The sequence below is a fragment of the Choloepus didactylus genome, chromosome 4, assembly GCF_015220235.1.
Source record: "Choloepus didactylus isolate mChoDid1 chromosome 4, mChoDid1.pri, whole genome shotgun sequence".
In the NCBI taxonomy this organism is placed as follows: Eukaryota; Metazoa; Chordata; class Mammalia; order Pilosa; family Megalonychidae; genus Choloepus; species Choloepus didactylus.
In genome coordinates, this window is record NC_051310.1 from 190,209,361 (window position 1) to 190,219,279 (window position 9,919).

Sequence of the window (9,919 nt, forward strand, 5' to 3'; positions counted from 1 at the left end):
TTTGATAACAAAAATGAAAATATCATTAATTTACTATATTCTGAGGTATAAAGTCTACAAAAGAAACCCCTTCTAAAAGTATAATAAAAGCCATACAAGTACTAGAGTGCTCTCCTCCAAATTAAGAAGCCAGTGGAGGACATGGATGATTAAGTTTAGGGGCTTATATTGAATGGGTTTCTGGTCCCAGGAGAAAGGTTCTCAGAACATCATTCACTTGCCTGCATGTATTTTAACCATCTAGTTATTGTCTCCACATCCAAGTTCATGCTCAATGGCAGCAACCCCTGTGAGCTCAGTAATGCTGATTTTCCTGAAGTGCCAAAAAGAAAGTAAGGAGGCAATACAGTGCATGTGAGCTAGTCTCCCTTCCCCTCTTCATCCTACCCACTTCACACTCACATTTCATTTTCCTCATTTTCCTCTTGTTTCTCCTGGTTTATGTTCTTCTCCTCCTGATTGAGAGTAGACAGCTGTAGGAAAGAGAAAAAAACTTGCATGTCATGAGCTACCACATGTAGTAACACATTTGTAAGGGGGACCCCAGCCCAGAATGAACTACACAGGTGTCTCCTCTACAGGGTGTGGCCCAAGGTATCTGGCTTGCAGCACAGCTTCTTGCCTGATCCGTTCAGGATTATGTGAGAATGTGCAAGGTGTAAAGTAGATTTGGAAATCAAGGCAATGCTAGAAAAGTAGGAGAGGAGGGAGGAGAAAGTTTTATAAATATTGTCATTCCCATGACCTAAGTTTCTTTGGTGAGACCATGGCCTTCAAGGTGGCCATCAAATAAATATAGGAAGATGGAGTAGGGAAGAGGTACAAACAGAAGCTTAGAGATAAGAAACAGAGTGATTAATAAAGAGACAAAAAAGGAAATAAATTACATGGAAATTGCCTTCTCTGTCAGAATCCTCAGAATCAGTAAAGAATGCCTCTGAATGGATGAGGGTGGTAACAATGATTGGGTGGCCTTGGTAAAGGAAAGAGTTGAGTTAGAGTTGAGGGGAGAAACTGAGCCCTTTTGTTGGTGTCAGGGTGTGATCAGATCCCCGGAAACAATTCTGTCCTCACTGCTATACTCCTCTCCCAGTGCCTTGATTGCTTCACCTCTGCCATGAGGGAGTGGGTCTAGGATCTCTAAGGTGCCTTTTCTGGGCTTCAAGAACCTTAAATATGGACAGGAATAAATGCCTGTCTTCCCTTTTCTCTAAGCTGGCAGACACTGTCTCCATATCTTTCTGTTCATGATGGAGCCTTTCTTCCTCTTTACCTCCCTCAATACCACCTTGCTTCTTTCCCTCCTAAGTATTGCCGATATTCTTTCTCTTTTCCCACTTCCACTAAATTTTTTTCTCTGACATGAGGTCATTAAAGGAACAATCAAGAGTGTACTGTGAACCTCTCCAGTTAAACAAGTGATCAATTATCCAATCCATCATTACACATGGAGCAACTGTCAGAGGCCTGGAGTTGAATTAGGTCCTATGGCAGAGAGTGACCACCAACCCCACCAATCAAATGATTGTCCTGTACCTGTAGGTTCATGGGAGACACTTTGTCCTCACAACATCCCTATAGGTTTTCTAGCTCATTAGTGAGAATGAACATGAAATTAGAGATAAAGTAACTTCCCCAGATTCCCTGTCTTCAATTCAGACAGTAATTGTACAGGAGGTATAACCACTTAAATCAGTGGAAACTTCCAGTGTTTTATCAAGCCTTGGAAGAATTGGGAGGGAAGGGCACCTGGAAAAGACTGAGGAAAGATAACAGGAAGAAGAACATCTGTAGTGTGGCAACAGGGAAGAGCTATCTAGCTGGTTTTGTGGGTTCTAAGAGGAGAAGTTTCACCCTGTCCCTGCTGCCCAGAGGCACTGTCCTGGGCCTGGTCAGTTCCAGGAGGCCAGGACCATGGGACTGTGTGAGCCAGTGTGTGAAGTGGGCCAGCAGCCCCTTCACACTAGTCCTTCAGAAACTCTGCCAGGCCTTGGAAAGTATGGAGAAGCCAGCTAGACACAAACCACTGTCAATTGAGAGAAAATTCTGATTTATTCCTAATCCCAGGATTTATATTTGGGTCATAAGTGGATACTACAAGTTTGTTCAAGTATATACTTCCCAGCACACCTCTCCAGGACATGGGAACATGGGCAGTAAGCCTAGGAAACCAAAGGTTTTGATCTTTGATGATGGTCAAGGAATGCAAAGAACAGGGCTAGTGGGAAAGCAAAGCAAGAAAAGATGATGACAAACACAAAACCCTTAAAGCCCAGGTTCTAAGACCTCTATTATGTGCTCAAATATGAAAATAACAAAAGTAGCCCTCCAGATATATTTCCTCTACTTTCAAGTTTCTCCTCCCTTTGCTCAATCTAGAAATTAGCAGGTGGAATACAAATGGCAGGTGGTCCTGGCACTCCTTTCCTATTGGATCCTTCCTTGAGAAGTTTTACCCACATGGATTGTCATCTTCTTCATGGCTGGAATCATATCTTTTATCTGCCATCCAATATTTAGGAATGAAAAGATTGACAGAAAGTTATTAGAGTGGCACACCCATCCCTCTGTTATACACTTGAGGCCTTACTGGACAGTGAAGATCACTGTGATTTTCCCCTTTGATCTCAGACCTTCCCTGGGCTCCATGAAGTCAGAAGTCTCCAACAGGACACTGCAAGCAGTTTCCAAGTGAAAGGAGGTGAAGAAATCCCCTCACAACTTCTCACTTCCCCATTTAGCTGGACCATCACAACACTCATGTCCTATCTTAGTCTGGATTTCTGACTGTTGTGGACATGCTGTGTGCCAGGTGAGTTCAATGAACAGACCCAGTGCCAGACTCTAAGCACCTGCCCAGAGAGCATTTTATGAGGATGGAAATGTTCTCTCTACATTGTCAGTACCCCAGATAACTAGTAGAAAAGCCTACTGGGCTTTTGAAAAATGGTTACAACTAAATTGTGCTGCAGATGCCCTGTGTGGTGCTCAGCAACAGCAATTTAAATCACATTTTCCCCAAACATTAAACACATGCACAATGAGTATCACATCACATATGGATACACATCCCTCACATGTACACAGACTCATGCTACCTAAACAGAACACAAGTACTCAAGGAATATGACCCTAGTGCTTACCTGGAATATTGGTTTCCTTCACCAAATCCCTTCTTATTTCCCCCAGACAGCTGAAACTGTGAGTGAAAGTGGGGAAGAACCTCTCTAGACTAAAGCCCACAAGTAAGACCCACCTTTCTTATCATTTAGGATTTTCCTCAGGAAGTTCTGATCTTGAATACCTACCATTGTTGGCCATTATCCAGGCCACCTGCAGTTATGGAAAAGAAAACCATTTGAGAAAGAGTGGTGAACTCAAGGAAATCCAACAGCAGGTGAAGCAACATCTGGGGAAAGTACATGAGATTTTCCTGGATGATGTTTCTCTGGTCCAGGAGAAAATATTGTGCTAAGGAAAATACACTTTGCCATAAAATATAAGTGATGCCATCATTTGTAATTTCCCTCCTGAATCACAGATCAGGTAGTAAAAGACTCCCATTGAACACTGCCCCCCCCCCAACAAAATTGTATATGTCAGCTTTAATGTACATGGTTATTTCCATATCTGAATTGGACTGAAGAAGGAAACCAGGAAAGGAAAAATTCTATCTTAGACAAAGAAAATCAACCTTACCTTCAAATTACATGGGACCTCCTCTACTGCCATAGCCTGTATAAGTTCTTCCAGCAGGCCTTCAGGAGGAGCTAAGAGGAGACAGATTAACAGTCAGTACATATGGTATGTTGCTGCTGGATAACTCAGGGCACTTTGCTTGATTGGGACAAGACCAGAGTAATGTGGAGGTGAGTAATTAAGAAGCATAAAAGGATATTCTGTGGGATGGAATGAGGTTGGCAAAGAGGAGGAGCAGGAGAAAATGAGAGGTAGTCCTTGGTTTTGTAGTTAAAGATATCACAAAGCAGTGGGAAATTGTCAATCTACAAATGCTATGAAAATACATGCTATTTTTCAATGTCAGATGTTTGTCACTCCTCCTGCCCATTTTGAAACCCAATTAAAATGCCATTATCTCCTTGATATGTCCTAAGACCATCTCAGCCTCCATAATTATTGTGCTATGAAGGTGGGAAATCTTCTGGGGAAACATACACACTCACCCTCATCACCACCTTCACAATCACACCACATAGACTCACATACATATGCTTCCCAATTCCTGTACACACCAACATTCACCACCTAAATGAACACAGCTGCTTATGTGGACTGCAGAACATGACTATTTTTCTTTACCTACAAGATAAATATGTCCCATCCTCATTCTAACCTGGAAGCTGGAATCTGGGTGCCTCTCCAGCCTAAGTCAAGCCCAAGAGCCATGGTTTTTTTTTAATATCCCAGAGTTTTTCTCTACAAGGGATTCCAAAATACATAACATTTTCACTCACCTTTGAGTGAATAGAAATCACTCTGAGAATCAGAGCACACTGTGGTGTCTTTGCCTTTAGAGAAGCAGATGGGGAACAGCTTTTGAGTCAAACACCCCATAAACAATTGTAGCAGACACATGTGGGAATGAGCAAGCTTTTCCTGTATGATGTATCTATTTAGTTTGGGAATTAAGAAATTAATAACCCAAGGAGGAAAACCTGCTGGTGAAGAAAAGGCCCCATGTCATAGAGCTGACTCCCTGCCTCTTCCCTGTTCAATCAAGGATATGTAATTGGCTCCCAGTAAACATACTCCTGACCTTGGAAATAATTTATATTTCTGTAATTACATAGACAGATCTTTCTAAATGAACTCATATGAAAAAAATAATAGATTTTATCTCAAAGTAAAGCAACCTAACCATGGAATTAGATGGAACATCCTCATCTGCCATGTCACCATGAGTCTCCTCTAACAGGCACTCAGGGGGTTCTAGGAGGACATAAAGTGTTAGTACACCAAGGTGTTGCTCATGGGTTATTTGGGGAGCTGCACATATCTTGAGAAGGGGCAAGAGAATAAGGAGGCAGGAGGATAAAAAGCCTGGAATGATCTTTTGCTGGGCCATCCTCCTTGGAGAAAAGAATGGCAAAGGAGAGGAGCAGGAAACAAATGAGAAATGAGATTCTCTGGTTGTGTTGCTAAAGCCATTCATATGCAATTTGAAATAGTCCATCTACAAATAGTACTTAAAAAGATGTTACAATTCATGACATAGTCCCACCACTCCTCCCACTTCTGTTGATGTTAGATTAAGTGTCAGAGTCCTAATAAAATTTCTCAGATCATTGCAAACTCCATGGATCCAAAGAGCTGTGGTGTAGTGCTTTTCTCTTTATTACAAGCAACTTCTTAGGTGGACTGGATTTAAGTCTAGGAAAATTATCTTCCATTGAGTCACTAAGATTTGTGATAAAGACAATAACTATACAGGTTTCCATACTACTGATGCATTATTTCTTGAAAATAACCAAGTTCTCAACATAATATTTTTTCTTTGTCTTCATTTCATTTCCACATATGTGTACTCACTGAGTGGTGTGACTCTCTGTGCGCACAATAATCAGCCCATAGTGGGACACTTCTTAGGACAGAGGAACAGGTTGAGCACTGAGCACTGAGGCTGTGAGCCAGGTCTATGAGAGAGATGCATGAGGGTGATGAACATTAGGTTAATGAATAAATGAGCATTTCAGATCATAGTGTTTAATGTCCCTTGAAAGTGTAGCTCAGAGGTTTGATCATTTGTAGTGCCTGAAATCATGAAGTTATCAAACAGATGAAAATATCTTCCAGATTCTTGTCTGATTGCACCATGCACTGAAAAGTGACCCAGCATGGGAAGAAGGTGACCAGTTGTCCTATTGATGCCTCTCAATTCTCAAAACCTCTGAGTTTGCCAGAAACATATGGGGATTTCAATGTGTTTCTCACGGTAATAACTATGTCTAAATATCTGGTACACTGCACATATTGCTAACCAGCAGTTTATGACCCCTGGTTGTCCACCAAATATAGTAGAGCACTGTTAAGGATCCCTGTAAACTTGAGCACTTTCTGCCATATATAGACATTACATAAGTAACTTTTATGGTTAGTGATGGCCCATAACTGTGATATAAGTGCAATTCAGTAGCTCAGAGTATCAGCAGAGGGGCCAAATGCCTGGGTTTGCATTTTGGCTCTTCCACTTAGGGACTTGAGATCTGGGGTCACTAATCTCCAAACCTCAGAACCTCTATGTAAAGGATTGGGAAAGTAAACATAATGAGGGGGGAAATGTCTGTTCTGAGCATTTTATGAATGACATTATATACAATGTCTCAGGGGTCAAGGGATTATTAGTGAGAAAGTTCACAATTGCAGTTATATGAATTGAACAAATCTCTTGGGTTAACACACACACACATTAATACCTTCCCCCACCACATTCACAAACACACCATATGGAGTCACACATAAATATCCCATAACCCCCATTCTCACAAATTCAGGCCACCTAAAGGCAGCACAGCTGCTTTCAGGAGTGTACAGCAAGCCCATAGTCCTTCACATGGAAAATACTTTTATTGAAGACATCTCCAATCCTCATTCCTATCATTAGCTGAAACAATGATGGCTCTTGAGACAAACCTGCTAATAATGCCTTGTTTGACTTTATCCAGATGTTTTCACAGTCAGTAATTCTAGATATGTACTATTTTCACTTGTTCCAAGCTGCACCTGCAATTAGACAAGACCCTATGAAGATCAGATCATGCCATGTCCCATCTGAACAGGAATTTTGCTTCCCTGGCACCATTAGAAAAGCAGATGGAGACAGTGGTGTAGCAAATTCCCTTTAAGCAAACATAGGAGACACATCTGGAATTCACAAACTTTTTCTAGATATGTACCTGTGAAGTCCAGGTTGGTTAGTGATTATAAAATTCTTAAACCAAGGACAAAAAATGCAGCTGAGAGAAGGCCACATACCATGTATTTTATAACCTGCTGCTACCATTTGTGGATGCACTTGTGAATCATGGATCATTTGGAAGAGGCTCCTACTCAATACTTTCTGACCCACAGAAATTGTATATGCTATATATAATGTATGTGAGTAGACATCCTGACCTGAAATCAATTGGAAAAGAAAGAAACCCAAAAAACAACCTCTCTGCCTTAGACAAAGAATAGCTACTTCACCTCATCATTAGGTGAGGTCTCCTCATCCTCCTGGTCACTTGGAACTGCCACCATCTGCTGCTCCTGGGGAGCTAGGAGGATACAAAGGAACTCTCAGCACATTGCTGTGTTATTCTTGAATTGTCAAGGGATAATTCTGGCTTGGAACAACATGTGAGTGTGGAGTTGGTAGTTTAACAAGCATGGTGTGAGCTGCTGAGTAGCCATCTTCCAAAATGAAAAGGGGGTGGCAAACAGAGTAGCAGGAAAGAAACAGAAATCAAAGCTTTGGTTTTGTAGCTACTGGCAAGCTAAAGCAACTGGCCATAGTCAGTTTGTAAATGCTACTAAAACACACAGTATGATTCATTGATGCAGACCCATCACACCTCTTGCTTATTAAGTATCTCACATAAATTGTCAGTGTTTTCTTGACATTTCTAGACCAATTCACCCACCAGTGGTCCACATATACTGACACTACAGTACTGGCATCATTTTTTCTTATCTGTTCTGTAGGTTTGTTTAAAAATTTTAATGAGGTAACATATATACTATAAAATGTGCCATTTTAACCATTTTATGTGGATAATTAATTCAGTGTCTTTAATTACCTTCACAATGTGCTTTCATCACCACCATTTATTTCCAAAACATTCTTTATTCAAAACAGAAGCTTTATATCCATTACTTATTTATGCCATTCCTCTTTCCCCCATCCCTTCCCAACCTCTAATCTCATTTCTCTGAGTTTTCTTATTCTAGATATTTCATATAAGTGGAACCATACAATATTTGTCCTTTTGCGTCTGTTTTTTTTCATTCAGCATGATGTTTTCTAGGTTCACCAGTGTAGTGACATGTATCAGAACTTTATTACTTTATATGCCTGAATAATTGTGCCTATAGTGCAGATAGACCACTCTTTTTAACCCACTTATCTGCTGATGGACACTTAGGTAGTTTTGACATTTTGGCTGTCATGTATAATGCTGCTATGACCATTGTTTTACAAGCATCTGTTGGTTCCCTCTTTTCAATTCTTTCATATGTATACCTGGTAGTTCAATTTCTGGTCATATGGTAATTATGAGTTTTGCTTTTGAGGGACTGCCAAACTGTTTTCCACAGTGTCTGCTACACTTTATATTCCTACCAGCCATGCTTGGGGAAATGGAGAGGTAGTTGTGAGGGGACTGTTTTGGAGAGATATAAGGAATCTGACCAATATTTTAACACAGTTGGCTCATGTAACTTGGGATACAAGATGGTTCACAGAGAGATTTCAATATTTACTAAATAATTATAAAATGACACTTCTTAAAAAGTGCAGTAAAGAAGTGTTTATCATAAAGTTTTAATCCTCTTGACTAGAACTTGAAGAAGAAAACAAGAAAAGAAAGAAGAAATCAAAATAGTTCACAGGAATTATTTTGGAGAAAGGAAATTAAATTAGACCAGTGCAGAAACAAGAAGTGTTTCCCTAACTAGAACAGTTCATTGATGGAGAGATAGGAACTTAATCCCATATTCTAATTCCATGAGGCCACTTGTCCCTACAGAATGAGAAGGGACACAGGAATGGACACAAAGGGAAGAAGGCCAAGTGAAGGAATTCTTGAAGCTACAATCCAGGGAACCCTAAAGTTTGTCCTCCTCCACCAGAAGCTAGGGAAAGGGAGAGAACACTTCCCCTAGAGCCTTCACAGACAGCATGGCCCTGTGACACCAGGGTTGCAGGCTTTTAATACAGAATAAATAGATATTTACTCTCTAATGGATAAATATCTGTTTTCTGTTTATTTTTTTAGCCACAAAATATTAGCAATTTTTATGGAAGCCCTAGAAAACTAACACAGTGCCTTTCAAGGTATGGGATGCTACTGTACAAATGTCCATCACTGTTTCACCACAGATTTTTTCAACTAATCAATCAGGTTGTTGGTGAGCAAGAAAACTCATTAACATAAATGGTGCCATATTATCCCTAGTGCTTACGTAAGTGAGAGGAATGTTTGAGCAAGTTTAGGAGTGAAGAGATACACTAATATCTTAAATGGTCCCCAAGTTGATAGAAATATAAGAAAAATATAGATTGAGAACAACAAGAAGTAGAAAATGGGTTGATACTTCTGAATGCCATTTGGAAGACAACTGTAAAAGGATTAGGAAACATGTTAAGAAAGATACAACCATCCAATTGGTGGAATGGCATTCAAAAGACTATGTTATGACCACTGTACACACTTCCCATTTTTGGAGAACATTTGGAATGAAGCAGAGTATGACCCTCCCTGCTGCCTTCTTGTGTAGTCACATAAATGGAGACCAAATAATAAATAAAGGTAAATCCCTTAAAAACAATGGTGCAGTGCCAAATGTGAGAGTTCAATTACTAAATCTGGAAGGATGTGCAAAAACTTAGAAGTTGTTACTTGAAAGGTAGAAAGTAGAGGCTGTAAACAGGGAAGGAAGGTGAGTCAGATTTCAAAGTGCATTCTTGTGTACATTTTTAAATTTTCTACAAGTGTGTTATTCTTTTTGCTGTTGTTATACAAAAAAATCCTATCTTCAAATTAGTTGTATATAACAACCTTTTAACTTTGTACTTGTTTCATGGGGTAAGTATTCAAAAGAGAGCAAGTGGGGATGGCCATTTGTGTGTTTTGATATCTGGGGTTTCAATGGAAAGATTCACTGGCCAGAGTTGGCTTGACAGGGAGGAGTTGGAAAC

The 9,919-nt window shown here is 40.2% G+C and overlaps 1 long non-coding RNA gene across 1 annotated transcript; it reads right to left on the minus strand.

Annotated features, from left to right (window-relative positions):
* Positions 1-219: 219 nt before the first annotated feature.
* Positions 220-4,946, minus strand: LOC119530823. The gene is made up of 4 exons (XR_005216147.1): positions 4,880-4,946; positions 3,700-3,770; positions 403-3,333; positions 220-313 (listed from the first exon to the last, which is right to left on the minus strand). It is a non-coding gene; the product is annotated as an uncharacterized LOC119530823 (long non-coding RNA).
* Between the last annotated feature and the right edge of the window lie 4,973 nt (positions 4,947-9,919).